This window comes from Rhineura floridana, chromosome 1 (assembly GCF_030035675.1).
Source record: "Rhineura floridana isolate rRhiFlo1 chromosome 1, rRhiFlo1.hap2, whole genome shotgun sequence".
NCBI lineage: Eukaryota > Metazoa > Chordata > Lepidosauria > Squamata > Rhineuridae > Rhineura > Rhineura floridana.
In genome coordinates, this window is record NC_084480.1 from 29,259,707 (window position 1) to 29,276,554 (window position 16,848).

Below are 16,848 nucleotides of genomic sequence, written 5' to 3' on the forward strand. Positions count from 1 at the left end.
AAGGAAAAAAACACAGACAATGAGGGGGATGGCAACTATCCAACAGCCTCACCCAGGCACCTCCACCAGCATCCGCCTGGCAACTTCATCCTCTAGCTTCCACCTGCCAACATTCACTGGTGTCATTTAGTCATGGTACATCCACCGGTTTGTCACATTCACACACTTACACCCACCCAACCCCTTTACCGCATCCGAAACTCCACTCACACACACACACACGGCCATCCGACATTCGTGAAAACGCCAGCGACAACATGCGCCCCTTTCTCGCCCCTCCCCATCCATTCACATTCGTTCCCCGGCTTCAACCCACAAATATCGACCGTCAAACAGCTTCCTCCACAAACATCCGCCTGCTTCAGCCTTGCGGCATCCGCCAGCTTCCGAATGCGAAATCCACTGGCTTCCATACACACTGCCAGCTTCCGCTAGGTCCATCGCTAGACATCAACCAGCTTCAGAGGTGAGTAGCAGCCACCTTCAAGCCGTGATCCCGCTCAGCAAGTAAACTTGCCTCATTATCGCTGATAATAATGATGGCATCCCGCAGCCAGATGATCACCTCCTTGCATTTGCCAATTCGCCTTCTCCAAGTGAAAGACCAGGCCATGCTTTTGCCTCAGTCCACTTGGCCCCCCTTTATATCCACTCAACGGCCATGTGCTTCTGTGATGCCACAGGCAGTCCACAGCCTGTGGCAACAGCTGGGGAGGCCTCATCTCTTCACACACCTCACAATTGTGGGTGTGACTCAGCTATGATTTATTTGATTGCTCTTTTAATATTAAAAAGTTTTATAGCCAACCCTTCATCTGTACTCATACTGTGCTAGGGAAGATAGTTCAGCCCAAGGATGGCCTTCCCTTGCGGGCAACGTTCTGGGGACTCCATGCCAGAGGGGGGCAGGGCCAGAGGCAAAAAGTAGGCATGGCCAAATGCAAGTGTGGGTGGAGCAACGGCCGTGACTTATCTTTGTACATTCGGCTCCATTCCAGTTATGCAAAAATCAAAGGTTTCTGCACTTTCCCATCTCTCCAGTCCACTTAAGCAACAGGCCTCATCACAGTTCCAAGGACACAAAAGCACTTGAGGAGGATTTGGAGCTGGGCCTGTGATGGGCATGGCCTGGGAAGATTCCTGAGGGCCGGGCAGAACGTCTGTCATAACATACAGTTTGAGATAAAGGTTATATTTATCTATTGTTGCGTGCCTCCCCCAATCTCCGAGCGGTGAGATTTCAGGGGGTCCCTGCGCCCATCCAGGGTTTGGTTTCCTTTGGGAAGAAGGCCAGCAGAGACTGCGGTGTCTTTATGAAATATGGTTTATTTATGTACACACATTCCAACCTGAGCTTAGGATGGAGGGGTTCAAGGCATCAGCAGTCTAATATCCAGCTTTTCCATCTAGGTGCAGGGGCATCCTATCGCCACCATGCAGGGAGCCAGCCTCTCTGCATGCCTGCAGCCCTAGTTCTCCAGTACACCCACTTCCAGTTCCAAACACACTTCTGCCCGCCCAGGAGTGGGGGGAGAGACTCTCCTCCAGTAGAGTTTAAAATGACAAAAGGATCTTCCTAGCCCTTTCACCAGTTGCCGGGGCAATTAAACAGGCCCATAAACTACCTGGCCACTCTATTTGATTAACAAAGGAGATTCATCTGGCTAGCAGAGCCAGCCTCCCAGGCATAGGATTCCAAATCAGAGGCTGGAAAGGTGACCCACAGAAATCATCCATTCCAGCCCCCCCCCATGCTCATAACAATATTTTATATAAATATATAAATAGCCATGACTTTATTTTAACGAAATCAGTCTTTGTGGTGCCAGCAGATTAATATTCTTTTAAGGAATTAAGCATTGCTGAAAAGGATTAAGGAAGCAAAGTCTGTAGTTTGATTTCACTAGACCAGGTTCAAGGTTCCTCTGTTGATATACAAAGCCCTGAACAGCTTGGATCCAGCATGATTTATGGACTGCCTGAGCCCTTCTATCCCATCTCCATCGCTGAGTTCCTCCAGAGGAGCGCTGTTAGTTGTCCTCCATGTTACAGAGGCCCAACTGGCCTCCATTAGAAGCTGGACGTTTAGTGGTGCCGGTCCCATTCTGTAGACCCACAGGGCCTTGGTTTTCCAAGGATTCAGCTTATTAGCCCTCATCCAGCCCACTGCTCTGGGCGGGGGCACATCTTTCTTCATGGTGAAGGAAGGCGATCTCCCTAGAGAGTGCCCTGGAGTGCAAAGGAAGAAACTTTGGTCAAGAAATTCTGGCTCGTGTTTTAAGCAGGTCTTGGTGTCTTTCTTAAGGGCAGAAGTGCCTCAGTCTGCCTGGCTTCTGGACTACGGGGAGTAGAAGAACCCATACATGTAAAGCACATTTAAAGCACGGGGCATCCCACAAAGAATTGTGGGAACTGTGGTTTACCCCTCACAGAGCTAGAATTCCCAGCATCCTTAACAAACTAGAGTTTCTAGGATTCTTTGGGAAAGTCATGGAAGGTATGTACGCTGTCCTCAGTCGAACTAAGACAGTGCACCAGCGTGAAGAAGATGCAGGATTTTGGTTCAACTTACAAGCAGCAGTCCCGAGTGACTTTTCCTAGACCTCAGGTGTACCTGATAAGCTTTGAGAATGCATCGATCCCTTAAAACAACCGGAATATCATTATTATTTAATAATAACAAACTCATTCTTATGTAGCCAAAGCAGCACCAGACAAATACACAAGAGGGAGGTATCCACAGGCTTGGGAGGGGTTGCAGAAGTAGACACTTTTTTTAAAAAGGCAAAATAAGTCTTGCAGTTGGGAAAAAATCCCCCAAACCTCCCAGTGATATGTTCTATAGGCATGCAATGTTGAATGAGTGTGTGGTAGGGACAGAAAACTGAGGCGGGGGTGGAATGGAGTATCCTTAAAGTGGGCATGGCTAGCTGGCTGGCTGGCGCTCTAATTGGAGCACTCCATAGTGCAACAAGTGGGACCTGCAGTTGCTGCATGAAGTGCTCCTATTTACAGTGCCAGCCAGCCATGCCCATTTCGTTTCATTCATAGAATCATAGAGTTGGAAGGGGCCTTGTAGGCCATCAAGTCCAACCCCCTGCTCACAGCAGGAGATCCACAGCTAGAGCATCTTCCGCAGATAGCTGTCCAGCCTCTGCTTGAAGACATCCAGCGAAGGGGATCCCACCACCTCCCTAGGCAGTCGGTTCCAGTGCCGAACTGCTGTTACTGTCAAGAAGTTCCTTCTAATGTCCAGTCTGAATCTACGCTCCTGCAACTTAAAACCATTAGACCTAGCCCTACCCTCTGGGGCAGCAGTGAACCAATCTGTACCCTCCTCTATGTGACAGCCCTTCAGGTACTTAAAGAGTGTAATCATGTCGCCTCTCAGCCTTCTCTTCACCAGACTGAACATGCCAAGTTCCTTCAACCTTTCCTCATAAGACTTGTTCTCCATACCGGCTATCATCCTCGTCGCCCTCTTCTGAACCTAAAATGAGGCGCCCAGAACTGAACGCAGTATTCCAGATGAGGCCTGACTAATGCAGAATATAGTGGGACTATTACTTCCCTCGACCTGGAAACTATAGCTCTGTTTATGCAGCCCAAACCCGCATTTGCCTTTTTTGCCGCAGCATCACACTGCTGGGTCATGTTCAACTTGCGATCCACTACAATTCCAAGGTCCTTCTCACACGCACTACTGCTAAGCCGGGTATTTCCCATCCTGTACCCGTGCATTTTGTTTTTGTGGCCTAAATGCAGAATCCTGCATTTGTCTTTATTGTATGTCATTTTATTAATTTCAGCCCAATTTTCTAGTCTATCCAGGTCCCTTTAGATTTTATTCCTGTCTTCCATTGTGTTAGCTATCCCTCCCAGTTTCGTATCATCCGCAAACTTCATAAGGCTTCCCTCCACCCCATCATCTAAGTCATTGATTAATAAAAAAAAAAAAACATCCCCAGGTTTTGCCCTCTTCCCCAAGTGCACAACCTGACTGAAGGTTCCTTTCTGCCTTTGACAAACAGATGATTTCTAGGTTGGATTCTCTTTTTATCCCAATAGATGACCAGAGGAGATGCGAGAAGGAAAGACATCAGCTGGAAAATCTGGGGGAAGCTGAGCTGCACTGGATGCTGTTGGGAAGTAAGGAGCAGATGGTGTCTCACCCTCCTGACCAGGGAGAAGCCCCTGAGAGCTGGCAAGGTAATTGCCCATGGAAGGAAGAGAATGGACCGCTTCCTTCTCAGGAAGATGAGGGTCCCAAGGAGAGTATAGTCCAAAAAATAATCCTCAAGGATGAAAGAGAAAAAACATGTGAGGACATTTTTACCTGGGAACATGAGCTTATGTTGCAGGAAGCAACCCACGCCAGAGCGAAACTGTACGAAGGTCCAATCAGTGTGAGGCACATGTCTTGTGTTAACCAATCACAGCCAGGAGCTGACTTCCCCTTGTTCCCGCCCCCAAGTAACGTCCAACCTAACGTGGAAACGTTAAAGTTGAAGCTGAAAAGTAGGGAAATTACTATTCGTTACGTTACTTGCCGAATGTAATGGAATTACCCACTCGTTATTTAAAATTGTAACGAATTAAAAGTAACTCGTTAAAAATAATGAGTTACTTCCAAGCTCTGCTCCTATCCCCTCCCTCTTCAACATTGCATGCCTATAGAACATATCACTGGGAGGTTTGGGGGATTTTTTCCCAACTGCAAGACTTATTTTGCCTTTTGAAAGAAAGTATCTACTTCTGCAACCCCTCCCAAGCCTGTGGATACCTCCCTCTTGTGTATTTGTCTGGTGCTGGGAGGGAGAAGGGGAAGCTGAGAAAATAACATCTCCCCCTTCCCTTGCAGGCATGATTTGAACCCAGGTCCTCTTCAAAGCCTAGATGCTGAGCTCTTAGATTGCACTGAGGCTCTTCAAAGTTGTCATTGATGGATCCTGAAGCAAGTTCCTCACCAGCCCCAGCAGGCATATTACAAATAAAAGAGCTTTCCAAACCCATGAGATCCTCCTAAGGTGTTTATTGGTGTGTATGGAGGCAAGGAGAATCCTCAGTTACATTCCTTTTTTGACAGCACTTCCCCTCAGCCTCCCCCTCCCTCCTGGGCTCCTTCCCTCCATTCGTCCCCCCCCCGGCATCCTTCTTCCTCTCAGCCACCATGTCCTTTCGTGACTTCACAGGCAGTCCCTTGCCCACAGTAACAGCACAACCTCCCTCAGCCTGACAATGGTAAGGACACCTCAGCAGTGATGTATTCATTTATTATTAAAATATTTCTAGCCTCATGTATAGCTATGGCTTCATGTATACTGATACCAGGGAGAGGCACACCATAACGCTCTGGGATTTGATCTCCCATTAGCTGTTTTTGAATAAAGCAAGGGACTCCACAGGAGATGAATACAAAAAACCATTTTATTTAGAAATAAAAGCTGGCTTCTTTAAGCCTTGCAGTCCTCTTTGTTGCTCTCACAGGTAGTCTCTTCCAAAACCTCACTAGCTTCAGAGACACCCCTGGAAGGAAAAAAACACAGACAATGAGGGGGATGGCAACTATCCAACAGCCTCACCCAGGCACCTCCACCAGCATCCGCCTGGCAACTTCATCCTCTAGCTTCCACCTGCCAACATTCACTGGTGTCATTTAGTCATGGTACATCCACCGGTTTGTCACATTCACACACTTACACCCACCCAACCCCTTTACCGCATCCGAAACTCCACTCACACACACACACACGGCCATCCGACATTCGTGAAAACGCCAGCGACAACATGCGCCCCTTTCTCGCCCCTCCCCATCCATTCACATTCGTTCCCCGGCTTCAACCCACAAATATCGACCGTCAAACAGCTTCCTCCACAAACATCCGCCTGCTTCAGCCTTGCGGCATCCGCCAGCTTCCGAATGCGAAATCCACTGGCTTCCATACACACTGCCAGCTTCCGCTAGGTCCATCGCTAGACATCAACCAGCTTCAGAGGTGAGTAGCAGCCACCTTCAAGCCGTGATCCCGCTCAGCAAGTAAACTTGCCTCATTATCGCTGATAATAATGATGGCATCCCGCAGCCAGATGATCACCTCCTTGCATTTGCCAATTCGCCTTCTCCAAGTGAAAGACCAGGCCATGCTTTTGCCTCAGTCCACTTGGCCCCCCTTTATATCCACTCAACGGCCATGTGCTTCTGTGATGCCACAGGCAGTCCACAGCCTGTGGCAACAGCTGGGGAGGCCTCATCTCTTCACACACCTCACAATTGTGGGTGTGACTCAGCTATGATTTATTTGATTGCTCTTTTAATATTAAAAAGTTTTATAGCCAACCCTTCATCTGTACTCATACTGTGCTAGGGAAGATAGTTCAGCCCAAGGATGGCCTTCCCTTGCGGGCAACGTTCTGGGGACTCCATGCCAGAGGGGGGCAGGGCCAGAGGCAAAAAGTAGGCATGGCCAAATGCAAGTGTGGGTGGAGCAACGGCCGTGACTTATCTTTGTACATTCGGCTCCATTCCAGTTATGCAAAAATCAAAGGTTTCTGCACTTTCCCATCTCTCCAGTCCACTTAAGCAACAGGCCTCATCACAGTTCCAAGGACACAAAAGCACTTGAGGAGGATTTGGAGCTGGGCCTGTGATGGGCATGGCCTGGGAAGATTCCTGAGGGCCGGGCAGAACGTCTGTCATAACATACAGTTTGAGATAAAGGTTATATTTATCTATTGTTGCGTGCCTCCCCCAATCTCCGAGCGGTGAGATTTCAGGGGGTCCCTGCGCCCATCCAGGGTTTGGTTTCCTTTGGGAAGAAGGCCAGCAGAGACTGCGGTGTCTTTATGAAATATGGTTTATTTATGTACACACATTCCAACCTGAGCTTAGGATGGAGGGGTTCAAGGCATCAGCAGTCTAATATCCAGCTTTTCCATCTAGGTGCAGGGGCATCCTATCGCCACCATGCAGGGAGCCAGCCTCTCTGCATGCCTGCAGCCCTAGTTCTCCAGTACACCCACTTCCAGTTCCAAACACACTTCTGCCCGCCCAGGAGTGGGGGGAGAGACTCTCCTCCAGTAGAGTTTAAAATGACAAAAGGATCTTCCTAGCCCTTTCACCAGTTGCCGGGGCAATTAAACAGGCCCATAAACTACCTGGCCACTCTATTTGATTAACAAAGGAGATTCATCTGGCTAGCAGAACCAGCCTCCCAGGCATAGGATTCCAAATCAGAGGCTGGAAAGGTGACCCACAGAAATCATCCATTCCAGCCCCCCCCCATGCTCATAACAATATTTTATATAAATATATAAATAGCCATGACTTTATTTTAACGAAATCAGTCTTTGTGGTGCCAGCAGATTAATATTCTTTTAAGGAATTAAGCATTGCTGAAAAGGATTAAGGAAGCAAAGTCTGTAGTTTGATTTCACTAGACCAGGTTCAAGGTTCCTCTGTTGATATACAAAGCCCTGAACAGCTTGGATCCAGCATGATTTATGGACTGCCTGAGCCCTTCTATCCCATCTCCATCGCTGAGTTCCTCCAGAGCAGCGCTGTTAGTTGTCCTCCATGTTACAGAGGCCCAACTGGCCTCCATTAGAAGCTGGACGTTTAGTGGTGCCGGTCCCATTCTGTAGACCCACAGGGCCTTGGTTTTCCAAGGATTCAGCTTATTAGCCCTCATCCAGCCCACTGCTCTGGGCGGGGGCACATCTTTCTTCATGGTGAAGGAAGGCGATCTCCCTAGAGAGTGCCCTGGAGTGCAAAGGAAGAAACTTTGGTCAAGAAATTCTGGCTCGTGTTTTAAGCAGGTCTTGGTGTCTTTCTTAAGGGCAGAAGTGCCTCAGTCTGCCTGGCTTCTGGACTACGGGGAGTAGAAGAACCCATACATGTAAAGCACATTTAAAGCACGGGGCATCCCACAAAGAATTGTGGGAACTGTGGTTTACCCCTCACAGAGCTAGAATTCCCAGCATCCTTAACAAACTAGAGTTTCTAGGATTCTTTGGGAAAGTCATGGAAGGTATGTACGCTGTCCTCAGTCGAACTAAGACAGTGCACCAGTGTGAAGAAGATGCAGGATTTTGGTTCAACTTACAAGCAGCAGTCCCGAGTGACTTTTCCTAGACCTCAGGTGTACCTGATAAGCTTTGAGAATGCATCGATCCCTTAAAACAACCGGAATATCATTATTATTTAATAATAACAAACTCATTCTTATGTAGCCAAAGCAGCACCAGACAAATACACAAGAGGGAGGTATCCACAGGCTTGGGAGGGGTTGCAGAAGTAGACACTTTTTTTAAAAAGGCAAAATAAGTCTTGCAGTTGGGAAAAAATCCCCCAAACCTCCCAGTGATATGTTCTATAGGCATGCAATGTTGAATGAGTGTGTGGTAGGGACAGAAAACTGAGGCGGGGGTGGAATGGAGTATCCTTAAAGTGGGCATGGGTAGCTGGCTGGCTGGCGCTCTAATTGGAGCACTCCACAGTGCAACAAGTGGGACCTGCAGTTGCTGCATGAAGTGCTCCTATTTACAGTGCCAGCCAGCCATGCCCATTTCCAGGACACTTCGTTTCATTCATAGAATCATAGAATCATAGAGTTGGAAGGGGCCTTGTAGGCCATCAAGTCCAACCCCCTGCTCACAGCAGGAAATCCACAGCTAGAGCATCTTCCGCAGATAGCTGTCCAGCCCCTGCTTGAAGACATCCAGCGAAGGGGATCCCACCACCTCCCTAGGCAGTCGGTTCCAGTGCCGAACTGCCGTTACTGTCAAAAAGTTCCTTCTAATGTCCAGTCTGAATCTACGCTCCTGCAACTTAAAACCATTAGACCTAGCCCTACCCTCTGGGGCAGCAGTGAACCAATCTGTACCCTCCTCTATGTGACAGCCCTTCAGGTACTTAAAGAGTGTAATCATGTCGCCTCTCAGCCTTCTCTTCACCAGACTGAACATGCCAAGTTCCTTCAACCTTTCCTCATAAGACTTGTTCTCCATACCGGCTATCATCCTCGTCGCCCTCTTCTGAACCTAAAATGAGGCGCCCAGAACTGAACGCAGTATTCCAGATGAGGCCTGACTAATGCAGAATATAGTGGGACTATTACTTCCCTCGACCTGGAAACTATAGCTCTGTTTATGCAGCCCAAAACCGCATTTGCCTTTTTTGCCGCAGCATCACACTGCTGGGTCATGTTCAACTTGCGATCCACTACAATTCCAAGGTCCTTCTCACACGCACTACTGCTAAGCCGGGTATTTCCCATCCTGTACCCGTGCATTTTGTTTTTGTGGCCTAAATGCAGAATCCTGCATTTGTCTTTATTGTATGTCATTTTATTAATTTCAGCCCAATTTTCTAGTCTATCCAGGTCCCTTTAGATTTTATTCCTGTCTTCCATTGTGTTAGCTATCCCTCCCAGTTTCGTATCATCCGCAAACTTCATAAGGCTTCCCTCCACCCCATCATCTAAGTCATTGATTAATAAAAAAAAAAAAACATCCCCAGGTTTTGCCCTCTTCCCCAAGTGCACAACCTGACTGAAGGTTCCTTTCTGCCTTTGACAAACAGATGATTTCTAGGTTGGATTCTCTTTTTATCCCAATAGATGACCAGAGGAGATGCGAGAAGGAAAGACATCAGCTGGAAAATCTGGGGGAAGCTGAGCTGCACTGGATGCTGTTGGGAAGTAAGGAGCAGATGGTGTCTCACCCTCCTGACCAGGGAGAAGCCCTGAGAGCTGGCAAGGTAATTGCCCATGGAAGGAAGAGAATGGACCGCTTCCTTCTCAGGAAGATGAGGGTCCCAAGGAGAGTATAGTCCAAAAAATAATCCGCAAGGATGAAAGAGAAAAAACATGTGAGGACATTTTTACCTGGGAACATGAGCTTATGTTGCAGGAAGCAACCCACGCCAGAGCGAAACTGTACGAAGGTCCAATCAGTGTGAGGCACATGTCTTGTGTTAACCAATCACAGCCAGGAGCTGACTTCCCCTTGTTCCCGCCCCCAAGTAACGTCCAACCTAACGTGGAAACGTTAAAGTTGAAGCTGAAAAGTAGGGAAATTACTATTCGTTACGTTACTTGCCGAATGTAATGGAATTACCCACTCGTTATTTAAAATTGTAACGAATTAAAAGTAACTCGTTAAAAATAATGAGTTACTTCCAAGCTCTGCTCCTATCCCCTCCCTCTTCAACATTGCATGCCTATAGAACATATCACTGGGAGGTTTGGGGGATTTTTTCCCAACTGCAAGACTTATTTTGCCTTTTGAAAGAAAGTATCTACTTCTGCAACCCCTCCCAAGCCTGTGGATACCTCCCTCTTGTGTATTTGTCTGGTGCTGGGAGGGAGAAGGGGAAGCTGAGAAAATAACATCTCCCCCTTCCCTTGCAGGCATGATTTGAACCCAGGTCCTCTTCAAAGCCTAGATGCTGAGCTCTTAGATTGCACTGAGGCTCTTCAAAGTTGTCATTGATGGATCCTGAAGCAAGTTCCTCACCAGCCCCAGCAGGCATATTACAAATAAAAGAGCTTTCCAAACCCATGAGATCCTCCTAAGGTGTTTATTGGTGTGTATGGAGGCAAGGAGAATCCTCAGTTACATTCCTTTTTTGACAGCACTTCCCCTCAGCCTCCCCCTCCCTCCTGGGCTCCTTCCCTCCATTCGTCCCCCCCCCGGCATCCTTCTTCCTCTCAGCCACCATGTCCTTTCGTGACTTCACAGGCAGTCCCTTGCCCACAGTAACAGCACAACCTCCCTCAGCCTGACAATGGTAAGGACACCTCAGCAGTGATGTATTCATTTATTATTAAAATATTTCTAGCCTCATGTATAGCTATGGCTTCATGTATACTGATACCAGGGAGAGGCACACCATAACGCTCTGGGATTTGATCTCCCATTAGCTGTTTTTGAATAAAGCAAGGGACTCCACAGGAGATGAATACAAAAAACCATTTTATTTAGAAATAAAAGCTGGCTTCTTTAAGCCTTGCAGTCCTCTTTGTTGCTCTCACAGGTAGTCTCTTCCAAAACCTCACTAGCTTCAGAGACACCCCTGGAAGGAAAAAAACACAGACAATGAGGGGGATGGCAACTATCCAACAGCCTCACCCAGGCACCTCCACCAGCATCCGCCTGGCAACTTCATCCTCTAGCTTCCACCTGCCAACATTCACTGGTGTCATTTAGTCATGGTACATCCACCGGTTTGTCACATTCACACACTTACACCCACCCAACCCCTTTACCGCATCCGAAACTCCACTCACACACACACACACGGCCATCCGACATTCGTGAAAACGCCAGCGACAACATGCGCCCCTTTCTCGCCCCTCCCCATCCATTCACATTCGTTCCCCGGCTTCAACCCACAAATATCGACCGTCAAACAGCTTCCTCCACAAACATCCGCCTGCTTCAGCCTTGCGGCATCCGCCAGCTTCCGAATGCGAAATCCACTGGCTTCCATACACACTGCCAGCTTCCGCTAGGTCCATCGCTAGACATCAACCAGCTTCAGAGGTGAGTAGCAGCCACCTTCAAGCCGTGATCCCGCTCAGCAAGTAAACTTGCCTCATTATCGCTGATAATAATGATGGCATCCCGCAGCCAGATGATCACCTCCTTGCATTTGCCAATTCGCCTTCTCCAAGTGAAAGACCAGGCCATGCTTTTGCCTCAGTCCACTTGGCCCCCCTTTATATCCACTCAACGGCCATGTGCTTCTGTGATGCCACAGGCAGTCCACAGCCTGTGGCAACAGCTGGGGAGGCCTCATCTCTTCACACACCTCACAATTGTGGGTGTGACTCAGCTATGATTTATTTGATTGCTCTTTTAATATTAAAAAGTTTTATAGCCAACCCTTCATCTGTACTCATACTGTGCTAGGGAAGATAGTTCAGCCCAAGGATGGCCTTCCCTTGCGGGCAACGTTCTGGGGACTCCATGCCAGAGGGGGGCAGGGCCAGAGGCAAAAAGTAGGCATGGCCAAATGCAAGTGTGGGTGGAGCAACGGCCGTGACTTATCTTTGTACATTCGGCTCCATTCCAGTTATGCAAAAATCAAAGGTTTCTGCACTTTCCCATCTCTCCAGTCCACTTAAGCAACAGGCCTCATCACAGTTCCAAGGACACAAAAGCACTTGAGGAGGATTTGGAGCTGGGCCTGTGATGGGCATGGCCTGGGAAGATTCCTGAGGGCCGGGCAGAACGTCTATCATAACATACAGTTTGAGATAAAGGTTATATTTATCTATTGTTGCGTGCCTCCCCCAATCTCCGAGCGGTGAGATTTCAGGGGGTCCCTGCGCCCATCCAGGGTTTGGTTTCCTTTGGGAAGAAGGCCAGCAGAGACTGCGGTGTCTTTATGAAATATGGTTTATTTATGTACACACATTCCAACCTGAGCTTAGGATGGAGGGGTTCAAGGCATCAGCAGTCTAATATCCAGCTTTTCCATCTAGGTGCAGGGGCATCCTATCGCCACCATGCAGGGAGCCAGCCTCTCTGCATGCCTGCAGCCCTAGTTCTCCAGTACACCCACTTCCAGTTCCAAACACACTTCTGCCCGCCCAGGAGTGGGGGGAGAGACTCTCCTCCAGTAGAGTTTAAAATGACAAAAGGATCTTCCTAGCCCTTTCACCAGTTGCCGGGGCAATTAAACAGGCCCATAAACTACCTGGCCACTCTATTTGATTAACAAAGGAGATTCATCTGGCTAGCAGAGCCAGCCTCCCAGGCATAGGATTCCAAATCAGAGGCTGGAAAGGTGACCCACAGAAATCATCCATTCCAGCCCCCCCCCATGCTCATAACAATATTTTATATAAATATATAAATAGCCATGACTTTATTTTAACGAAATCAGTCTTTGTGGTGCCAGCAGATTAATATTCTTTTAAGGAATTAAGCATTGCTGAAAAGGATTAAGGAAGCAAAGTCTGTAGTTTGATTTCACTAGACCAGGTTCAAGGTTCCTCTGTTGATATACAAAGCCCTGAACAGCTTGGATCCAGCATGATTTATGGACTGCCTGAGCCCTTCTATCCCATCTCCATCGCTGAGTTCCTCCAGAGGAGCGCTGTTAGTTGTCCTCCATGTTACAGAGGCCCAACTGGCCTCCATTAGAAGCTGGACGTTTAGTGGTGCCGGTCCCATTCTGTAGACCCACAGGGCCTTGGTTTTCCAAGGATTCAGCTTATTAGCCCTCATCCAGCCCACTGCTCTGGGCGGGGGCACATCTTTCTTCATGGTGAAGGAAGGCGATCTCCCTAGAGAGTGCCCTGGAGTGCAAAGGAAGAAACTTTGGTCAAGAAATTCTGGCTCGTGTTTTAAGCAGGTCTTGGTGTCTTTCTTAAGGGCAGAAGTGCCTCAGTCTGCCTGGCTTCTGGACTACGGGGAGTAGAAGAACCCATACATGTAAAGCACATTTAAAGCACGGGGCATCCCACAAAGAATTGTGGGAACTGTGGTTTACCCCTCACAGAGCTAGAATTCCCAGCATCCTTAACAAACTAGAGTTTCTAGGATTCTTTGGGAAAGTCATGGAAGGTATGTACGCTGTCCTCAGTCGAACTAAGACAGTGCACCAGCGTGAAGAAGATGCAGGATTTTGGTTCAACTTACAAGCAGCAGTCCCGAGTGACTTTTCCTAGACCTCAGGTGTACCTGATAAGCTTTGAGAATGCATCGATCCCTTAAAACAACCGGAATATCATTATTATTTAATAATAACAAACTCATTCTTATGTAGCCAAAGCAGCACCAGACAAATACACAAGAGGGAGGTATCCACAGGCTTGGGAGGGGTTGCAGAAGTAGACACTTTTTTTAAAAAGGCAAAATAAGTCTTGCAGTTGGGAAAAAATCCCCCAAACCTCCCAGTGATATGTTCTATAGGCATGCAATGTTGAATGAGTGTGTGGTAGGGACAGAAAACTGAGGCGGGGGTGGAATGGAGTATCCTTAAAGTGGGCATGGCTAGCTGGCTGGCTGGCGCTCTAATTGGAGCACTCCACAGTGCAACAAGTGGGACCTGCAGTTGCTGCATGAAGTGCTCCTATTTACAGTGCCAGCCAGCCATGCCCATTTCCAGGACACTTCGTTTCATTCATAGAATCATAGAATCATAGAGTTGGAAGGGGCCTTGTAGGCCATCAAGTCCAACCCCCTGCTCACAGCAGGAAATCCACAGCTAGAGCATCTTCCGCAGATAGCTGTCCAGCCCCTGCTTGAAGACATCCAGCGAAGGGGATCCCACCACCTCCCTAGGCAGTCGGTTCCAGTGCCGAACTGCCGTTACTGTCAAAAAGTTCCTTCTAATGTCCAGTCTGAATCTACGCTCCTGCAACTTAAAACCATTAGACCTAGCCCTACCCTCTGGGGCAGCAGTGAACCAATCTGTACCCTCCTCTATGTGACAGCCCTTCAGGTACTTAAAGAGTGTAATCATGTCGCCTCTCAGCCTTCTCTTCACCAGACTGAACATGCCAAGTTCCTTCAACCTTTCCTCATAAGACTTGTTCTCCATACCGGCTATCATCCTCGTCGCCCTCTTCTGAACCTAAAATGAGGCGCCCAGAACTGAACGCAGTATTCCAGATGAGGCCTGACTAATGCAGAATATAGTGGGACTATTACTTCCCTCGACCTGGAAACTATAGCTCTGTTTATGCAGCCCAAACCCGCATTTGCCTTTTTTGCCGCAGCATCACACTGCTGGGTCATGTTCAACTTGCGATCCACTACAATTCCAAGGTCCTTCTCACACGCACTACTGCTAAGCCGGGTATTTCCCATCCTGTACCCGTGCATTTTGTTTTTGTGGCCTAAATGCAGAATCCTGCATTTGTCTTTATTGTATGTCATTTTATTAATTTCAGCCCAATTTTCTAGTCTATCCAGGTCCCTTTAGATTTTATTCCTGTCTTCCATTGTGTTAGCTATCCCTCCCAGTTTCGTATCATCCGCAAACTTCATAAGGCTTCCCTCCACCCCATCATCTAAGTCATTGATTAATAAAAAAAAAAAAACATCCCCAGGTTTTGCCCTCTTCCCCAAGTGCACAACCTGACTGAAGGTTCCTTTCTGCCTTTGACAAACAGATGATTTCTAGGTTGGATTCTCTTTTTATCCCAATAGATGACCAGAGGAGATGCGAGAAGGAAAGACATCAGCTGGAAAATCTGGGGGAAGCTGAGCTGCACTGGATGCTGTTGGGAAGTAAGGAGCAGATGGTGTCTCACCCTCCTGACCAGGGAGAAGCCCTGAGAGCTGGCAAGGTAATTGCCCATGGAAGGAAGAGAATGGACCGCTTCCTTCTCAGGAAGATGAGGGTCCCAAGGAGAGTATAGTCCAAAAAATAATCCGCAAGGATGAAAGAGAAAAAACATGTGAGGACATTTTTACCTGGGAACATGAGCTTATGTTGCAGGAAGCAACCCACGCCAGAGCGAAACTGTACGAAGGTCCAATCAGTGTGAGGCACATGTCTTGTGTTAACCAATCACAGCCAGGAGCTGACTTCCCCTTGTTCCCGCCCCCAAGTAACGTCCAACCTAACGTGGAAACGTTAAAGTTGAAGCTGAAAAGTAGGGAAATTACTATTCGTTACGTTACTTGCCGAATGTAATGGAATTACCCACTCGTTATTTAAAATTGTAACGAATTAAAAGTAACTCGTTAAAAATAATGAGTTACTTCCAAGCTCTGCTCCTATCCCCTCCCTCTTCAACATTGCATGCCTATAGAACATATCACTGGGAGGTTTGGGGGATTTTTTCCCAACTGCAAGACTTATTTTACCTTTTGAAAGAAAGTATCTACTTCTGCAACCCCTCCCAAGCCTGTGGATACCTCCCTCTTGTGTATTTGTCTGGTGCTGGGAGGGAGAAGGGGAAGCTGAGAAAATAACATCTCCCCCTTCCCTTGCAGGCATGATTTGAACCCAGGTCCTCTTCAAAGCCTAGATGCTGAGCTCTTAGATTGCACTGAGGCTCTTCAAAGTTGTCATTGATGGATCCTGAAGCAAGTTCCTCACCAGCCCCAGCAGGCATATTACAAATAAAAGAGCTTTCCAAACCCATGAGATCCTCCTAAGGTGTTTATTGGTGTGTATGGAGGCAAGGAGAATCCTCAGTTACATTCCTTTTTTGACAGCACTTCCCCTCAGCCTCCCCCTCCCTCCTGGGCTCCTTCCCTCCATTCGTCCCCCCCCCCCGGCATCCTTCTTCCTCTCAGCCACCATGTCCTTTCGTGACTTCACAGGCAGTCCCTTGCCCACAGTAACAGCACAACCTCCCTCAGCCTGACAATGGTAAGGACACCTCAGCAGTGATGTATTCATTTATTATTAAAATATTTCTAGCCTCATGTATAGCTATGGCTTCATGTATACTGATACCAGGGAGAGGCACACCATAACGCTCTGGGATTTGATCTCCCATTAGCTGTTTTTGAATAAAGCAAGGGACTCCACAGGAGATGAATACAAAAAACCATTTTATTTAGAAATAAAAGCTGGCTTCTTTAAGCCTTGTAGTCCTCTTTGTTGCTCTCACAGGTAGTCTCTTCCAAAACCTCACTAGCTTCAGAGACACCCCTGGAAGGAAAAAAACACAGACAATGAGGGGGATGGCAACTATCCAACAGCCTCACCCAGGCACCTCCACCAGCATCCGCCTGGCAACTTCATCCTCTAGCTTCCACCTGCCAACATTCACTGGTGTCATTTAGTCATGGTACATCCACCGGTTTGTCACATTCACACACTTACACCCACCCAACCCCTTTACCGCATCCGAAACTCCACTCACACACACACAC

The 16,848-nt window shown here is 47.9% G+C and overlaps 3 long non-coding RNA genes across 3 annotated transcripts; all 3 read left to right on the forward strand.

Moving 5' to 3' along the window:
* The first annotated feature begins 326 nt into the window (after nucleotides 1–326).
* LOC133375661 (uncharacterized) lies at nucleotides 327–5,004 on the forward strand. The gene is made up of 3 exons (XR_009760286.1): nucleotides 327–466; nucleotides 4,069–4,209; nucleotides 4,862–5,004. It is a non-coding gene; the product is annotated as an uncharacterized LOC133375661 (long non-coding RNA).
* Nucleotides 5,005–5,856: 852 nt separating this feature from the next.
* LOC133375662 (uncharacterized) lies at nucleotides 5,857–10,554 on the forward strand. The gene is made up of 3 exons (XR_009760287.1): nucleotides 5,857–5,996; nucleotides 9,618–9,757; nucleotides 10,410–10,554. It is a non-coding gene; the product is annotated as an uncharacterized LOC133375662 (long non-coding RNA).
* Nucleotides 10,555–11,404: 850 nt separating this feature from the next.
* On the forward strand, nucleotides 11,405–16,102 carry LOC133375663 (uncharacterized). The gene is made up of 3 exons (XR_009760288.1): nucleotides 11,405–11,544; nucleotides 15,166–15,305; nucleotides 15,958–16,102. It is a non-coding gene; the product is annotated as an uncharacterized LOC133375663 (long non-coding RNA).
* The last annotated feature ends 746 nt before the right edge of the window (nucleotides 16,103–16,848 follow it).